Source organism: Mustela lutreola, chromosome 9 (assembly GCF_030435805.1).
Source record: "Mustela lutreola isolate mMusLut2 chromosome 9, mMusLut2.pri, whole genome shotgun sequence".
Classification (NCBI taxonomy): Eukaryota; Metazoa; Chordata; class Mammalia; order Carnivora; family Mustelidae; genus Mustela; species Mustela lutreola.
Genome location: NC_081298.1, coordinates 95,703,084 through 95,719,378, shown reverse-complemented (window position 1 = coordinate 95,719,378; position 16,295 = coordinate 95,703,084).

Below are 16,295 nucleotides of genomic sequence, written 5' to 3'. Positions count from 1 at the left end.
CTTCCAGCCTAAGGGGGCTGGGCAGGAGGGTGGGAACTTTGATGGACTCCAATTCACAGGCTGCTGAGTACCAAACAGGTATAAAGGCCTTGGTAACCCCACACCCAAGTCTTGGTTTGACCCGATGTAACAGTTAGGATCCATTAGGTTTCATGATAATAACAAGCCCCATGTGTCAATCATGAAATATGTCCACTGGGGGCCAATAGGAGCCCTGTTTCCCATAGCCACTCGGGGACTCAGGCAGCTGCAACTGGACATGTCGCCCCCTCGACCCTGAAGGCAGGAAATGAGGATGGGGCAGATCAAGCACTAATTTCCAAAGTGTTTACGTGGAAGCAATTCACATCATTTCTGCTCTCGTTTTAGTGGCCAAAGCAAGTCGCAAGGTGGCCAGGAAGAACTGTGCATGCAATGCTCCCAAGTGCCTGCAAGGAGAAGCAAACATTTGGTTAACAGCACTAATAACACACAGGGAATAGCGGATGTGGATATTCGAGGGGTGTGTAAGTGCAATCAGTTTTGCCCATTTCATGAGTGCTTCTGCCTCCTGGGGATGAGAATCTAAGATTCCCATTCTATTGGGTTGTCATTCCTTCCACTAGAGAGGATTCTGAGACTTAGACCAGGGACAAGGAAATCTGAGCAGAGGGAAGCATAGTGGAAGAGATGAGTGGCAGTGGGGCAAACTCAGTAGATTGATGTTAAATTGAGAAAGAATCCAGCAGTGGAAAGGACTCAGGGTATCTCTATCACCAGGGACCCACCTGCTAAAGGAAAGTTCTAAAGCAGCAGAGCCATGGCAGAAGCATTTCCTGCCTTCTCACCATTCACTCCCACTCATCCTTCCTGGCTAAACTTGGGTGACACTCCAGGAAGCCTTTGATGGTCTCTCGAAACTGAACCTTCCCAGCACATTGTTAGAGTGCCTGGGTCCGTCCTGTGAACTGTGCTGTGGCAAGAGAGCACATCTCACTCAGGATTGCCCTACGGGGGATGTGGTAGAATCTCAGCATGAAGGCAGAGCACCCAGCAGGAAGGCTGCTGCAGGAACCCAGGTGAGAACAAAATCATGGTGGCCTCCTGTTGGATTGTGAGGTGGGGGTGGAGAAAAGTACTGGAGAGAGATTTACAGAGTCACGTCAACAGGGTAGGGACCGATGACGTGAGGACGTATGAAGGAAGTTTTTGGAAGAGCAAAGTTAGCCTTTCTAAAAGGATTTTGTTTTAAAAAAAAAAAAAAGGGTTGAGAATTGGGGAGAGGAAAGCACAGAAAATACGTGTACTATGAAATCATGAAATTCCTGAGCTACACATCTTAAGAATCCAGCCAGAGCACTGCAAAGCCTTCTTAGAAGAGTTGAGCATCCCTACAAGATGGCTTCAACTTCACCCAGTTTGTCCCCATTCCATCTCCGCAGAGCAGGAGCTTGTCCCATCTGAGACCTGAACTTGATATCAACCCCTTTCATTCTCAAGGTTCCCTGGCCCCATATACTTTATGCGTGCCCCATTTGCAGGAACTGTGCAATGCTGGCAAACCCATCCTCAGAGCCCCTACCAATCCACTTGGCCATGGTGCGCCCCTCCCCCCACACCTCCCGTTTCCCCAAACACTGACATACTCCCTCTGGGTGCCTGGGCTCCATTTCCAGCTCTGCTGTGCACTGGCTTGTGACTGTGGGTGAGGTAATTCCTCTCCCCCCAGCCTCCTTCCCATCTGTCCAAATGCTACTTATATTACCTCCTTTGCAGAGTCCTTTGCAGAGGATCAAAGGAACCATGGTATGACAATGTCCTGTCTCGGACCTTGGTGTATAGTAGGCACTCAGGTGGTTCCCTCCTTTCATCCCGTGCCATCCCCTGGTTCCTCTTCCCCATTCACAGAGAAAGGGACTGACAATATTTTAACCACATGTAGCCCTGACAACCAGAGTTAAAATGTATATAATCGTTAGGGAGGATATTATGTATTACCTAGGAGAAGGAAGGTGATGACGTCCAGGTGCCCAGGATGGGACTTGCCCCTGAGTATAAAGAAGCCCCCCAACAGCCTCCCCAGCTGATGATGACAGTCTTCCAAATGCGTCCTTCCCTACATATTCAAGCAGCCCTAGCGCCTGCCACCTCCACTCTAACCTGTCCTGAACTTGTCCCCTCTCTCGGCCTCCAGGCAGCTACCCAGCTCTCACTCCCACTCCCCTCCTTGCCCTCACCCCGAGGCCTCCTTTCTCACAGACATGGATCCCACCGCCGTTGATTCAGACCTCCTGGGCCTAGCAGTCTCACCAGAGCCCTAGACTTGAAAAGACGGGGAGCCTGGACCATCCTGCAGCCTATCAGGAGAAGAAGTTTCAAAGTCTAGGCTCTCCAGGTATGACAGGTGGGCCCGCAGCAGCTGCAGACTCCTCCTGAGAGTCTGCTCTCAGGAGGCCCTGGAGCGTCTGAGTCAGGCTCTGCATTCCAACGAGCCTTCTAGGTGATTCCTGGGCACCCTACAAATGGAGAAGTTCTGCTTGCAAAGTCTTCAGGGATTAACGGGCTAGAGATGAAAAAGCCGCAGTGCTTCCCCATGGAGCAGGAGAGGCGCTCTTGGGAACACCTGCACTGATGGACGGAGTCATTCGAGGTCACTCTGGCAGCGTTCCTGGGGAGGGAGTCTGTATTGCCAACATGGCAGTATTTATCTGCTAAGCCAGGGAAGTGGTGGGTATGAGCTAATGCCTCCCTCTCCTTGCCATTCTTTCGGTTGTCCTCCTGAAGACAGGACTAGGCCATGACCCACATCCGCCTGTCATTGGCCATTCCAAACCACAATAAAGCACAAATTTGAACATCCAACTTTTGGAAAACAATATAATTATTTATGCTGAACCAAAGCCTTTCAGACAGAAAAGGGGTGTGAAGGCAGAAAGAGCCACAGCGAACATACAGATTAGCGCCTCAAACAGGAAGGGGCAGTGGGCAAAGGGCACGTGAGTGAGGCGGTGATGGAAGCCCCAGAAGAACCTCACAGCTGCTAGAAAAAGGAGGGAGAAGAACAACAACACACGGAAAGCTGGAAGCAACCCACAGGGCCCGATGGGTGTAGAAAAGTCGAAGCTGTGGGATTTTTGGAAAATATCCCCAGGGCCCAGGGAGGAAGCTGCCCCTTGGCCATAAAAGCCTCCTTGGAGGCAGGCAGGCAAATTCCTTACGTGATATACCTGAGATGCAGGGTCTGTGCACAGGACATCCAGTTAAATTTGAATGTCAGAGAAACAACATATCATTTCTTAGCATATGTATATACCAAATGCTACATTTTGAAGCAGCCCTGCGGCAGAGTTAGAGTCTGTTCCCAAGGCCTACCACCCGGGAATTTGGGGCTGAAAGTCAGTCTCCACCTAAGGCCCAGTGGAACCTTCCTACGGCCTACCCTATTTCTGAAAAAAAATCGGAGAGAAAATGGGCTTTGTTAATTTTAGGGTGGGGCAGTCTTTTATGAGAGAGGCTATGCCATATTGTTTGCTTTTAAATGTTTTGTCCTACAAAGGTGGGGCTTACCAATGTGTTTTTCACATTATCATGTATCAGGTAGGGCAGGTCACAGGAATGTGTCCAAAAAAGTATTCTAGTTTTGATCATTTCAAGTCAGGTTCCTGTAAGAGATGAACTGTTTCTTAGTCCAGACCAATAAAATCCTGCTTAATCAGAAAAATTGCTCCTATGTAATCACACAGTTATTCACTGAGACCTGTAGAAGAGACTGTTGGTAACTGTTTAACTGATCAGGTAGTCTAAAGGTATTTCTGAGCACAAAATCAATAGACTCTTCTGTACATCAACAACCCAAATTAAATGCTAAATTTAGGGAAAATATTTCCAAAACAAATGAACAGGAAAAGTGTGATATATACTTAGTATTCTTTTTTTTTTAAAGACATTATTTACTTGACAGAGAGCACAAGCAGGGGGAGCAGCAGGCAGAGGGAAAGGAAGAAGCAGGCTCCCTGCTCACAGGGAGCCCGATGGGGGATTCAGTCCCAGGACCCTGGGATCATGACCTGAGCTGAAGGCAGAGGCTTAACTGACAGAGCCACATAGGTACCCCTATACTTAGTATTCTTTTTTTTTTTTTTTTAAGATTTTATTTGTTTATTTGACAGAGAGAGATTGCAAGTAGGCAGAGAGGCAGGCAGAAAGAGGAAGGGAAACAGGCTCCCTGCTGAGCAGAAAGCCCGATGTGGGGCTCGATCTCAGGACCCTTGATCCTAGGACCCTGGGACCCTGGCACCCTGGCACCCTGGGATCATGACCTGAGCCAAAGGCAGAGGCTTTAACCCATTGAGCCACACAGGCACCCCTATACTTAGTATTCTTAATGTGTAAGAAAAAACATGAATATCCAAAGTGAAGGGGGGAGGCCAACGATGTGAACATTCACAAAAGAAGGAATACAAATGACCAATAAAAATATAAAAAGTCCAACCTCATTAATAATCATAGCAAACTGGTAGATTATAAAATAAAAATACTCAATTTTGCAAAGACTGTAACAATTCTCTTTCCCAACATATGGGAATACAAATGGGCAAAAAGAAAAATCTGAAAAAAAAATGTAGTTCAATGTTAATCACTATTAATTTTGTAGACCCTATCTTTAAAAATCTATGTTTTAGGATGCCTGGGTGTCACAGTTGGTTAAGTGACACCTTTGGTTTCAGCTCAGGTCCTGATCTCAGAGTCTGCTTAAGACTCTCGCTCTCTTTGTCCCTGCCTCCCCTAAAATAAATAAATCTTAAAAATATCTTTTCTGTTTTAATATTAAAATAGTGTTTTTGAAAACTATGTGGCAACAATAGAAAACATTTATGAAATATATGAAATCATGTACATTTGTAAGTAGATACGCACAAAGATAGGAAGAGAATACATCGCAATAATAACAATGGATCTCTTGATGATTTTTTTCTCTTCATACCTGTCTTCTAGGGGGTCCTGGCTGGCTCAGTCATTTATCGTCTGCCCTCAGCTGAGGTCATGATCCCAGGATCCTGGGATCGAGCCCCACATCGGGTTCCCTGCTCAGTGGGAAGCCTGCTTCTCCATCTCCCACTCCCCCTGCTTGTGTTCCCTCTCTCCCTGTGTCTCTTTCTGTCAAATAAATAAAATCTCTTAAACAAATACCTTTCTTCTAAAACTTTAACAAATACTATTATTGCTATAATGGAGAAATAATTATATTTTTAAAGATTTTATTTTATTTATTTGCGAGAGAATGAGTGAGAGAGAGCATGAGAGAGGAGAAGGTTGGAGGGAGAAGCAGACTCTCCAAAGAGCTGGGAGCCCGATACGGGACTCGATTCCAGAAGTCCGGGATCATGACCTGAGCCGAAGGCAGTCACTCAACCAACTGAGTCACCCAGGCGCCCCTAAAAAATTATTTTTGAAAAAAGACAAATGGAAAGCAGTTCCTTGAGAAAGAAGGAAGCCAATCCTGATTACTAACAGAATGACTGTGGCTTTGCACATTGCAGCCACCTGGAGAATTCCAGGAATCCTGGTGCCCAGGCCCCACACCCAGAGATTCTGGTTGAATGGATCGGGGTGGGGGCCCCAAGCCTCATGTGCTTGGCAACATCTAACCACACTTGGGTGTGGTCTAACATGCAACCAGGCTGGGAACCTCTCTTTGACGAAGCCATCTCACGTTTTGGCAGAAGTTTAGGCCCCTGGTGCTAGACGAACTGCAAGACCTGGTTTCAAGCCCCAGCATTGGCCCTCTGTAGTTGTGTGCTTTAGGCAAGCTGTCTAACCAAACCTCAGTTTGTCTGTCCATAAAATGGGGATATTTGTTGCCTACCGCAAGAGTTGGGGGTATGGCTTCCTGGAGAGAGTAAATAAGAAAGGTCTGCATGAAATGGAAAGCCTGTAGAATGAGCTCCTTGTTAGAACCTGGAAGCTGCGATGATAACAATTATCTTTGATCAGTGAAATATCCTTGGCAACATGGGAACCCATGCAAATAAGCTGGTTTGTTTCTAAGCTCTGTCAGTATTGTAATTTGACTTGATTTGGAGATTCGGTAGGCAGGTGCTGTCAGATGTGGATGCCCAGGACGGTCTTAGCCTAAGGGCTCATGGCCAGTGGACAGCAGCCAATAGATCTGAGTTGGTTCAGACCATTTGGTCATCTTGCTTTGAGAGGTGGCTGCCTTCCAGAAGCCCAAACCTTGTTCTCATGAAAATGTGCCTTTGCATTTTAAATACCTACTGCTTCCAAATGCGTGTTCTTATTTAACCATCTCCTTGGGAGGCTGCGTGGCCACTGCTTAAAATGTCTTGGGAATTCCTCTTTTGAGATTGCCTTTGTCTCAGCTACATTTTTTTTTTTTCTGGGTAGTTTCAATCAGTGAATTCATTCTCTATCCTTTGAAGAGGAGCTTAATTTTAGAAAACAGTCAAAAATATCTTTCAGAACCAAACCTGATGATTAAGATGGTATTCAAGCCTGGATAAGACTGTCTTTTTTTAAGCAAAGAGGTCACTCGTGAAGAACACGCATGTGCCTGTCTCCCTACCCCGCTCATTCCCAGCACCCTGCACACAGCCTGGGACCCAGATGTTCAACATATTCCTGTTGAATGGTGACCACAGCTTGGCTCTCTACTGGGACCCATAAACTGGCTCCAAAGGTAAATCTGAAAAGGCTTTTGACCAAAGCAGCCTACTCGGAATTAACAAATTCTAGTTTGTATGCTGATTAGAAATTAGTCCCTTTCTTTGGTAAGTATGCTCTCTCTCTGTCTCCTGTATACCTTATGCATTTGACTAAAGAGAAAATGTTGCAGTTCCTTCCCCTTACCGGGGCTAATACTGGATTTAGTTTCCTAAGGCAACACTAATCAGCAACACTGGACAAATCCAAGCATTTTTGGAATTATTTTTTGGGCTGACCCAGTCCACAAAACAACCAATTAGGTGTTGTTAACAAGAACAATGCCTGAAACAAAACTCACTTTCACCCAAGGGTTTTGAGACACTGACATTAATCTGGATTTGCACACCACCCACCTTCATGAATTTGAGGAGTGTAGCGTTATGCAGCTCCCAGCCGGGACAGAGAGCACTGGCCAAGCCAGGCTCCTGGGCTGTCCCGGCTCCGCCCATAGTAACTGTAGTAACTAGACATTCGCTGTGCAGCCTGGGGAAAACATTTTACACTTCCCCCTTGGTCTCTCTGTCCTTATCTATGCGGTGATCTCACACTCTTAAAGTCACGGATACAAAACTGAGAACCATGCAGGCTGACAAGAGGCAGGGAGGGTGCTTGGGAGCCGCAGACACGTGCCGGCAGGTGACGGAGAGGAAAGCAAGGTCCTGCTCAGGTAGCAGGGAGAATTCTACAGCAGAGCCGGTCTCAGCAGCGGCAAAGTCTCTGCTCTGAAGGAGAAACAAAGCCAAAGCCAAAGCTCCACAGCTTCTGGCCATGGAACCGTTTCCAGGAAGGGAACACGCAGGTCATCTGAGGTCAAGTTCAGGGCGCGCAGCCAGCCGCCAGGCGGGAAGGAAGCTGCAGTGAATGCCTGCTTGCTTGCGCTTCCAAGCCCTTCACCTTCTGAACACAAGTCCTGTATCAGCCCCTTTGCCAGGTCTCCTGGGGGACCTCAGAGGCTCTTTCCAGACCCAGGCATCCTGGCTCTGGCCTCACAGACTCGGTCCACGCCGAGGTGCTAAGGGGAAGCTGGTAGTACACAGGGTGAACATCAGAGCCTGGCCGGCCTGTCATTGCCTTGCACAGCAGAGGGCCCCAAGGGCTCTATTTAAAGCCTTTGAGCATTCCTCATCTGCCTCGTTGCCCTCCCCGCCCCCAGAATGAGCACCAGGACACATTCCTAGCTCCCCACCTTTGTCCATGGCGCTAACTCTACAACCACTTATCCCAGCTTCTGCTCTACAGACCCTCTTCCCGTGTGGTGTCCGGCTCACAGGCCACGGGACCCGTGCAGCTGCTTTCGCCGGAAGCAGCAATGGCTCTCGTCTGTCTTGCATCACACTTAGGCACACGTCCTCTCTCCCCATTTGGGACCACACGGTAACCCCACTTCACTATCACGTCCTGCGTCTTCCTTCCTTGGCCCACACCCCTTACCTGCCTGGTCTGTCCTTACTTTCTGCCTCCCGTCCTGTTCTGCACCTCATCTCCGAGGCTCAGTTCAGCTAGGCTCTCTGAAAGATTTTCCACCCAAAAACCTACCGGCTCCACTTACTGAGCAGCTACTCTGTGCCCAGAATTTTGTCTACGGCATTTCTAATCTTGGAATGGCCCTGCAAAATGGGAGCAAAGACAGTTTCACTTTCAGACGGGGAACACAGAGGCTCAGAGAGGTTCTGGAACTGGTCAAAGTTGTATAGCTTGTTCGTGGCCCGACTGGGATTGGAGCCCAGGTGTGATACCTAAACCCAAACGCTCCATCTCTTCCATACTACTTTTTCATTCGTAAGGCAAATACTTTGAGCTTGAAGCTATAAGAACTTAGAGGATCATATTTCTTGTTTTCAGAGCAAGGAACCTAAGGAGTATCTAGGCCCAACAACTGGCCCGGGGTGGCATGGCTTCTCTCCACCACCTTACCTCGTTCTTCCCCTGTGCTGGTCCCGGGGACCCAGGAACCGTCTATCCACTGCAGGGGGGTCTCCAGTGCCGGTCTCTGGGGTTTCTGGCTGCAAGGTTTCTGACACACACCTGTCCTGCAAGCAGGGCCCCAGAGGAGGCAAGAGAGAATGTCTCGGCAAGTTTAGAGCCACTGGGTTACTAGTTGAGCTGTATACAATGATATATGTATACAATGTATACAATGATACAAACAGCAGTGACTTAAGTTTATATCTTTCTTGGGTAGAAGAAGCCTGCAGAGGGCAATCTGGGGCTAATGTTGCAATATTACCCAGCTAGGGCCTGGGGCCTCTTCTGTCTCCTGCAATTCCCTTCTCATGAGGCCCTGCCTGTTCCCCAGGGGCCCTGGGATCACCTAGAGCAGTCCTACAAGAGGACTCAGAGGGCTCCCTGGCTGTCTTCTGCTTGTACCGTTTACGCCAGAGAGGATGCTCAGTCCCCGGCTGGGAGCTGGTCTGGGGCCTGGCGAGCATGGGGCACGTTGCTAGCAGCAAAAAGGATAGGAGTAAGGGGGGGCGCATTTCATTGCTCAGTCCAGGGACCCTTCTCAAGCTTAGCCTACTCTTCTCCCCTTTGTCCTTCTTTCCATTTGTCTAATAGTTACTGAGCAGCATATCCCATGTGCCAGGCACCAGAGATAAAAAGACTCATAAGACATAGTCAGTGATCTACTGAAGATATGAGGAAATAGACCATTCTGATGCTCCGGTGGCAAAGGCTACCAGAAGAGACACGCAAAGGGCACTCAGCAAGAGCACAAAGGCGCCTGGCCCAGCTGGGGAGGTCAGCCACTGAAGACAATGCTTGCTGGGGACAAGAGCTGGGAAACAGCAGGGGGCAACTGCTAGCCCCAGAGGATCAGCCAGCTCTGGGGATGAGTGACAGGGAGGAGTCCAATGCCCCCCCCCTTCTGTTTCTAACTGTGGCAGCCGGCGGGGGGACAGACCACCGCAGATACAGAGAACACAGGCATTCTCTTGCCTTGGGGAACGTCCCCAGCTTCGGAGGAGGCTGCCGCTCCCCAGTACTATTCTTTTCCATTGCCACTCCCAAAGACATGCACCGCGTTTTAATTCAAGTGCTCTCGGGAGATGAAGTGCCCTTGGCCCTGGCCTGATGAATCAAATGCAGGAGCATAGTGTGGACCAGGCAGCCTCTGGGCCAAACTAAGCTGGTTTTGCAAGTGTCACCTGGGCCGCTCTCCCGAGTGTGAGCTTTGGTTCTAGAAAGCCCTCCTGTAGTGAACATGTGTCACTTTGTGGAGAAGCAGTGAATGAATCCTCTTCCTGTGTTCGGGGACCTGCCCACTGTGCTTGGAGGGAGAGCCAGCCTCACACGGTGAAGAGGAAAACTCAGATACCACCTTTCTTAGATTTCCTTGCGGCTACCTGGCATGCCAAGGGCCTGTGGCTGAGACTGCAACTAAGATACACCTACCAGAGGCTCGAGTCCAGGAGGAAATTTGTGTGACAGGAGCCATTACTAGGGATCATGTTCTCATAACAGCCACGCCAGACACTCTGGGACCTTGCAAATGACAGCCTTGAAGTTGAGCTTCACTAGGTCCATCGTAACCGGCTTCCATTTGCAATTAAGGACCATGACGACTCCTTGGCAGTTTATCCGTCCAGCAGGGTGTGTGGCTAGGGACAACACAGTGGGGAGGGGAGCACAAACTTTGTGCAGAGGACAGTGAGTAAAACCATTCAGCTAGACCAGAGGATTCTTCCACAGGGTAGGGGAAGATTAAGGCGGGAGGATCCCAAAAGCCCAGTTCAGGAGCTTGGTCATTACCTTGTAAGAGGCACAAACATTCTTTTCTATTTTTTTTTTTTAAAGATTTTATTTATTTATTTGACAGTGAGAGATCACAAGTAGGCAGAGAGACAGGTAGAGAGAGAGGAAGAAGCAGGCTTTCCACCGAGCAGAGAGCCCTATGTGGGACTCTATCCCAGAACCCGGGGATCATGACCTGAGCTGAAGGTAGAGGCTTAATCCACTGAGCCACCCAGGCACCCCTAACTTTTTTTTTTTTTTTAATAAATTTTTATTTTGGAATAATTTTTTTAAGTAAGCTCTATGCCCAACGTGGGGCTTGACCCCACAGTCCTGAGATCAAGAGTCACATGCTCTACTGACTGAGCCAGTCCAGTGCCCCAGTTTTAGAATAATTTTAGATTGACTGAAAAGTTGCAAAGGTAGCACAGAGTTTCCATATACCCCTCACCCAGTTTCCCTTGATGCTGACGTCTTGCATTGTATGCTACATTTGCCGAAACTAAGAAGCCGACACTTGCATATTACTATTTACTCAACTCCAGGCTTTGGAGTTTCAATTTGGATTCCACTAGTTTTTCCACCGATGTCCTTTCTCTATTTTGGGTTCCAATCCAGGATACCACTTTGCATTTAGATGCCAATCTTGTTAAAGGAGAAGACTGAATATGATTAAAGCTGTTTTAGGAGAATTGTCTGATAGCAACATCCACGTTGGACCAGGAAGTTGGATAGAAAGGTATTTGTAAACGCATTCCAGAATCTTCACCGAATTTCCAAATGCACCTTAATGCCTGGTGCCTGGAGGGACTCAACACCTTGTGGTTGCCAGAGAGAAGAGCTCTGGGCCACTGGAAGCATGGCTGCCTGCTTAGGGCCAGCCGAGCCAAAGGCATATTCAGGACGTATGTGGGGGCCTCCACGTCGTAGCACCAGCAGGCCCGAAGTTCTGCCTGCCTGGGCAACTCCAGTGGACTGATAAATCTAAAGAGGGAGCCAAAGAAATGCATGCTGGCCTTCTTCTCTGAAAGCGTTGTCTTGTCTCCCTTAACAAGCAGTGTGTTGTGGGAAGAGAGCAGACGCTGGAGTCAGGTTTGAGCCCTAGCTCCACCACTTAGTGCAGGAGGAGCCTGGGGGAGTCCCTAACTTCCCTGAGCTTCTCTTTCCTCACTGGTAAAAACAGGGACCTTAAACCTCCTTCATAAGATTACTGAGAGGATGAAATCACATTTTAAAAGTGTTCAGCGGGGCACCTGGGGGCTCAGTCGGTTAAGCATCTGCCTTCAGCTCAGGTCATGATCCCAGGGTCCTGGGATCAAGCCCCGCATTGGGCTCCCTGCTCGACGGGGAGCTTGCTTCTTTCTCTCTGTCTGCTGCTCTCCCTGCTCTCTGTCAAATAAATAAATAAAATCTTTAAAATAAATAAACAAATAAATAAAAGTGTTCCACAGGGTATCTGGCACACAGTAGGTATTCAATAATCATCAGCTCCTTTAACTTGAGGGTGGGGTCTGGCCTCATAATTTTTTTGCATATCCTTGTAGTACTTAGCACACAGAAGGCACTTCATACTTTGGTGATTATAACATGGAGCTCCCAAACCTGATGACCCCAGAAAGGGCAGACCATGTCTCCAGTTACCTCATTCATTTATTTAGCAAGTCTATATTAGGCGCTCACCAAAGAGCAGTAAATAGATAAAAGCCAAGCACTGTGCTAAGCCACCAAGACATGGTCTGTGTCAAAAATGGCAAAGCCCAAGAGGGGAGAGAGGTCTCCAGTCAACTTTCATTCAGGTCTGATACAGAGTCGGACGAGTTTAATAAGCACTGTATCCAAGAGCACAAACACTGGCTCCTTCTGTGTGAGGCAAGGCTAGAGCCTCCCAGAGAGAGTAGACTGGGGACTGGCAGAATCAGTAGTTCTTTTCAGTAAAAAGAAAGAGTGGGAGACGATGAGAGAGAAGCATTTCACTATGTGGGAAACACAAGCTGTCTTCTGGAAGCAAGGTAGTCTTGTGGGGTTTATGGTAGGAGTGGAGGCTGGTGAGGTTGTATAAACATGGCAGCTCTAACACTTCGCCACAGAAAGGACTGAGGGGACTGAAGGGCAGTCATGGTGGGAGGCAGGAGTGGGAAGGGGCAGGGGCTGGCAGAAGACCTGACTGGAAGCTGTGCTTTTAGAGAGTAACCACAGTTCTCTTTGTACAGTGGTCTCCCCTTTTCTGGGGGGGGGTACGTTCCAAGACCCCCGCTGGAAACCTGAAACCACAGGTCGTCCCCAATCCCTATATATACTATTTTTACTCCTACACGTACATATCTCTAATAAAGTTTAAGTTTGATTTATAAATTAGGCACTGTAGATTAACAGCGAGTTCATCATTGATGACAAAATAGAACAATTAAGACACTAAGTTTTGTGACTGTGCTCTCTCCCCAAATCTTACTGTGCTGTGCTCACCCTTCTCCTGGTGATGCTGTGAGATGCGACAACCCGTGTGATGAGATGAAGTGAGGTGAATGACGTAGGCGGTGTGACGCAGCATGGGGCGACTTGGGACTTTCCCACAACTCGTCAGGAGGACCATCTGCTTCCAGAACATGGCTGACTGCTGGTAACCGAGACCGCAGGGAAGTGAAACCGCGGATAAGGGGGGACGCTGGCCCATGGGTGAGCTGAGGTGGCTTGCTGGTAGAAGTACGGGGCGGGCAGGGAGTGGGCGTTGTGGCCGCTCCTGACAGGGCCATGCTGGGAAGGGATCTGGGTGTCTGCTGCGAGAGAGGAGGTGGAGTCGAGGAATCTGGGGGACTGGACCGCACCGTGCCCTGCACACCTGCAGCTAGAGCGGCAGACACGGAGGTGCAGGGAAGGTCTGAGAGCTTTCAGAGGGGAACAAGCAGAATTTGGGGAGAAAGGGTGTAGAAAGAGAGTTGGAGGACGGGGAGGACTCCTCCTGTGGTCACCTGCGAGCATGGAGAAGCCAGAGAAACAGGCTTTGCTGCCCCGGGCGGTGTGGAGGCGAGGAACTGTTTTACACACGCTGAGCAGAAGGGATAGGCAGGTAATGATTCCCAGAGGTCTGGACAGAGCTAGCTTTCAAAGTCATCCTCCTGTCCGGGATTTGCTTCAAAACAATCAGAGGGTGGTGATTTGGTCCAAAGTGACACCAGATTTGCTCTGAATAGATAACCAAAGTGGGTGAGAAAGTAAAAATTAGCTCAGACTAAGAAAACTAAAGCTGGAGGGCTACAAAGTTACTGTGGAACAATATTCCTCCCAAGGGCAGCTAAGGCGTCATAACCGCCCCCTTCTTTGCGGAACTGCTGCTTTCTGACTCACTGAGAAACCTTGTTCTCTAAAACGATGGACCATCAGAAATTTCACTGTTTGAAATTTTATCAGTAAAAATGAAACCCCCTTCTGTTGCCAGGAGGATCTAAGTCACTTTGAGCAGCGCTCTCGGTTTGCACCTCAGGTTCAGAGCTTCTGATAAGGGGCTTCTGAACCCAACAGTCCACATTTACCTTAACTTTGTATTTTTGCAGGAAATGAATCCGGGTCTACTGTGCAGTTCAGACCAGGTGTTGGCTCCTGTATATATAGACCTGCTTTGCTTTGAGCCTGTCAAAGCACTGCTTCATTTACATTTTGGCCTAAGTTCTATCCTTCCCCCAAATCCTATAATTCTCTCTTTTCCTGTTTGGTCAGATACCCCTAGTTCCTCCCGTGTGGCCTCCTCATTGCAATGAATTAGTAAATCGGATTTTGTCAAACTACAGATTTGTTCCTAGGGATCCTAGGCTGATTGGGCCAGGGTGTGGGTAATGGGGATACACAGGTTTTTTGGACTATTCCCTCTGCTATTACAAATGACTCACATTTTCCACGTTTGCAAGCTCTTCAGAGGTCCTCACCCCGTCATGATAGTAGGAGCCATGACGTTGAGATCTCTGCAAGGGTGAATAACAGCCCTCCAAAGACATCCAGGTCCTGATCCTTGACACTTGTATGTTATCTTAATAACAAAAGGGACTTCACAGATTTAATTAAGGCTAAAGATCTTGAGATGGGGAGAGTATTCCGCCCCAGTATAATCACGTGGGTCCTTAAAAGCAGAGAAGCTTCCATGGCTGCAGTCAGAAAGAAATGTGACCACGGAAGGAGGGTCAGAGACTTTGCTGGTCTTGAAGGCAGGAGAAGGGGCCACAAGTCAAGGAATGTGGGCAGCCTCGAGAAGACAGAAAAGGCAAGGAAACAGATTCTCCTCCAGAACCTCCAGAAAGGAATGCAGGCCAGCTGATAATCTGATTCGAGCTAGTGGGACTCATGTCAGAGTTCTGACTGTAGAACTAGAAGTTAAATGTGCTACTTTAAGCCACATTGTGGCAACTTGACATGGCAGTACAAAAAAAGAAAAAAAAAACATGAAATCACTCAGAACAGTGGGTAAAGATAGAAATGAACCAAGGGATACACCAAATAGTTGAACAGCTAAAAGAGACCAACAGAGGAGAAAGTGGTCCAGATGTAAGCTGGCCACTCCCTAAAGTGAAGGCTGAAGGTTGAGCAGTCTTTCAGTTTAAAGTGCCTGTTCTTCCCTTGCTTCAGAGTCCCCGGGGTGCTAGTGTTTGCATTTAACAAGCAGCCTTTTTCACCTGAAACTATCACCTTCTCCCTTCATGTCGAAAGCCTGAGAGTTTGAGAACTTTCGCAATCTTGGTTCACATTATAAACCCATCAAGGTAATATTCTGGTTCCAGAAGAACAGGTTTTACCACATCATAAACGAGAATGAAATCTAGTTACTTTTATGTGTTAATCCAAGTTCTGTGACATTGGAGGACACCCTAAATGAGGAGTGGGATGGCCACCAGACCGGCTAGACTGTGCAGAGCTGGTCTTGGTGTTTAAACACCCCTCCCAGAGCACCCCTCCTCAGATGCTTAAGGTCCAGAGCTACAGCTCCTCGCTAAACCACTTTCTCAGCTACCAGTCAGGAAAAGGGCACATTATTTCATCCAGATTGAGATTGTTGATGGCACTATCCTACAGAACATTCTCTTTCCAAAGGGCTAAGGGTACACAGGGAAAGAAATGCTGGATTTCCAGGTTTTCAGGCTGAGTAGAAAATGTGAAGGATAGCAGTGTGTCGCTGAATCATAAACCCCCCAGCCTCATTCAGTTTTGACAAGCTGGGCCTAATGCCTCATTCTCATACAGAGGCCTTGGCCTACAACTTTTTTCCCTGCCTCATTCATTCTTCAGAACTCAGAACAGCTGTCACTTTCTTGGGGGGCTGTCCTAGGTTATGTTGGCTCCTTCTGCTGTAGGCCGCCACACCACCTGCACTTCTCCTTTCGGAATGGCCACCATATCTGCAATTACTCGCTCAGGGTCTTTCACATTCACCATTAGATTAATTCTGCAGAGTAAGGACAAGGTCTGCCTTCTATTGTGCTCACTGTTTTCTCCTCGGTCTCTAGCAGAGAGCAGATACAAGTGTTTGATGAGGACTGGTTAACTGAGTGAAGGAGTGGGCCTCATGCTCTTACTCTGGGTCTATAGATTTCTGCGTTAGTAATTCCTGGAAATGGAAATGGAAATTAAACATTTGGGCCCCTCAAAGCTAAATAACCCAAACCATTGAGTTTCTAAAACATAGCTCACATCCTATGTTCATCTGTATTCTTGTCCAAAGCCTGAAGCAGTAGTCAACAGATGCAAGAACAAGTGGGTCTGATTTTCCACAAGAGTAACAAGACAATTCAGTGGGAGAAGAGAATTATCTTTCCAACTAATGGTGGGACAACTGGATATGCACATGCCAAAGAATGAAACTGAATCCTTCCTTACACCAC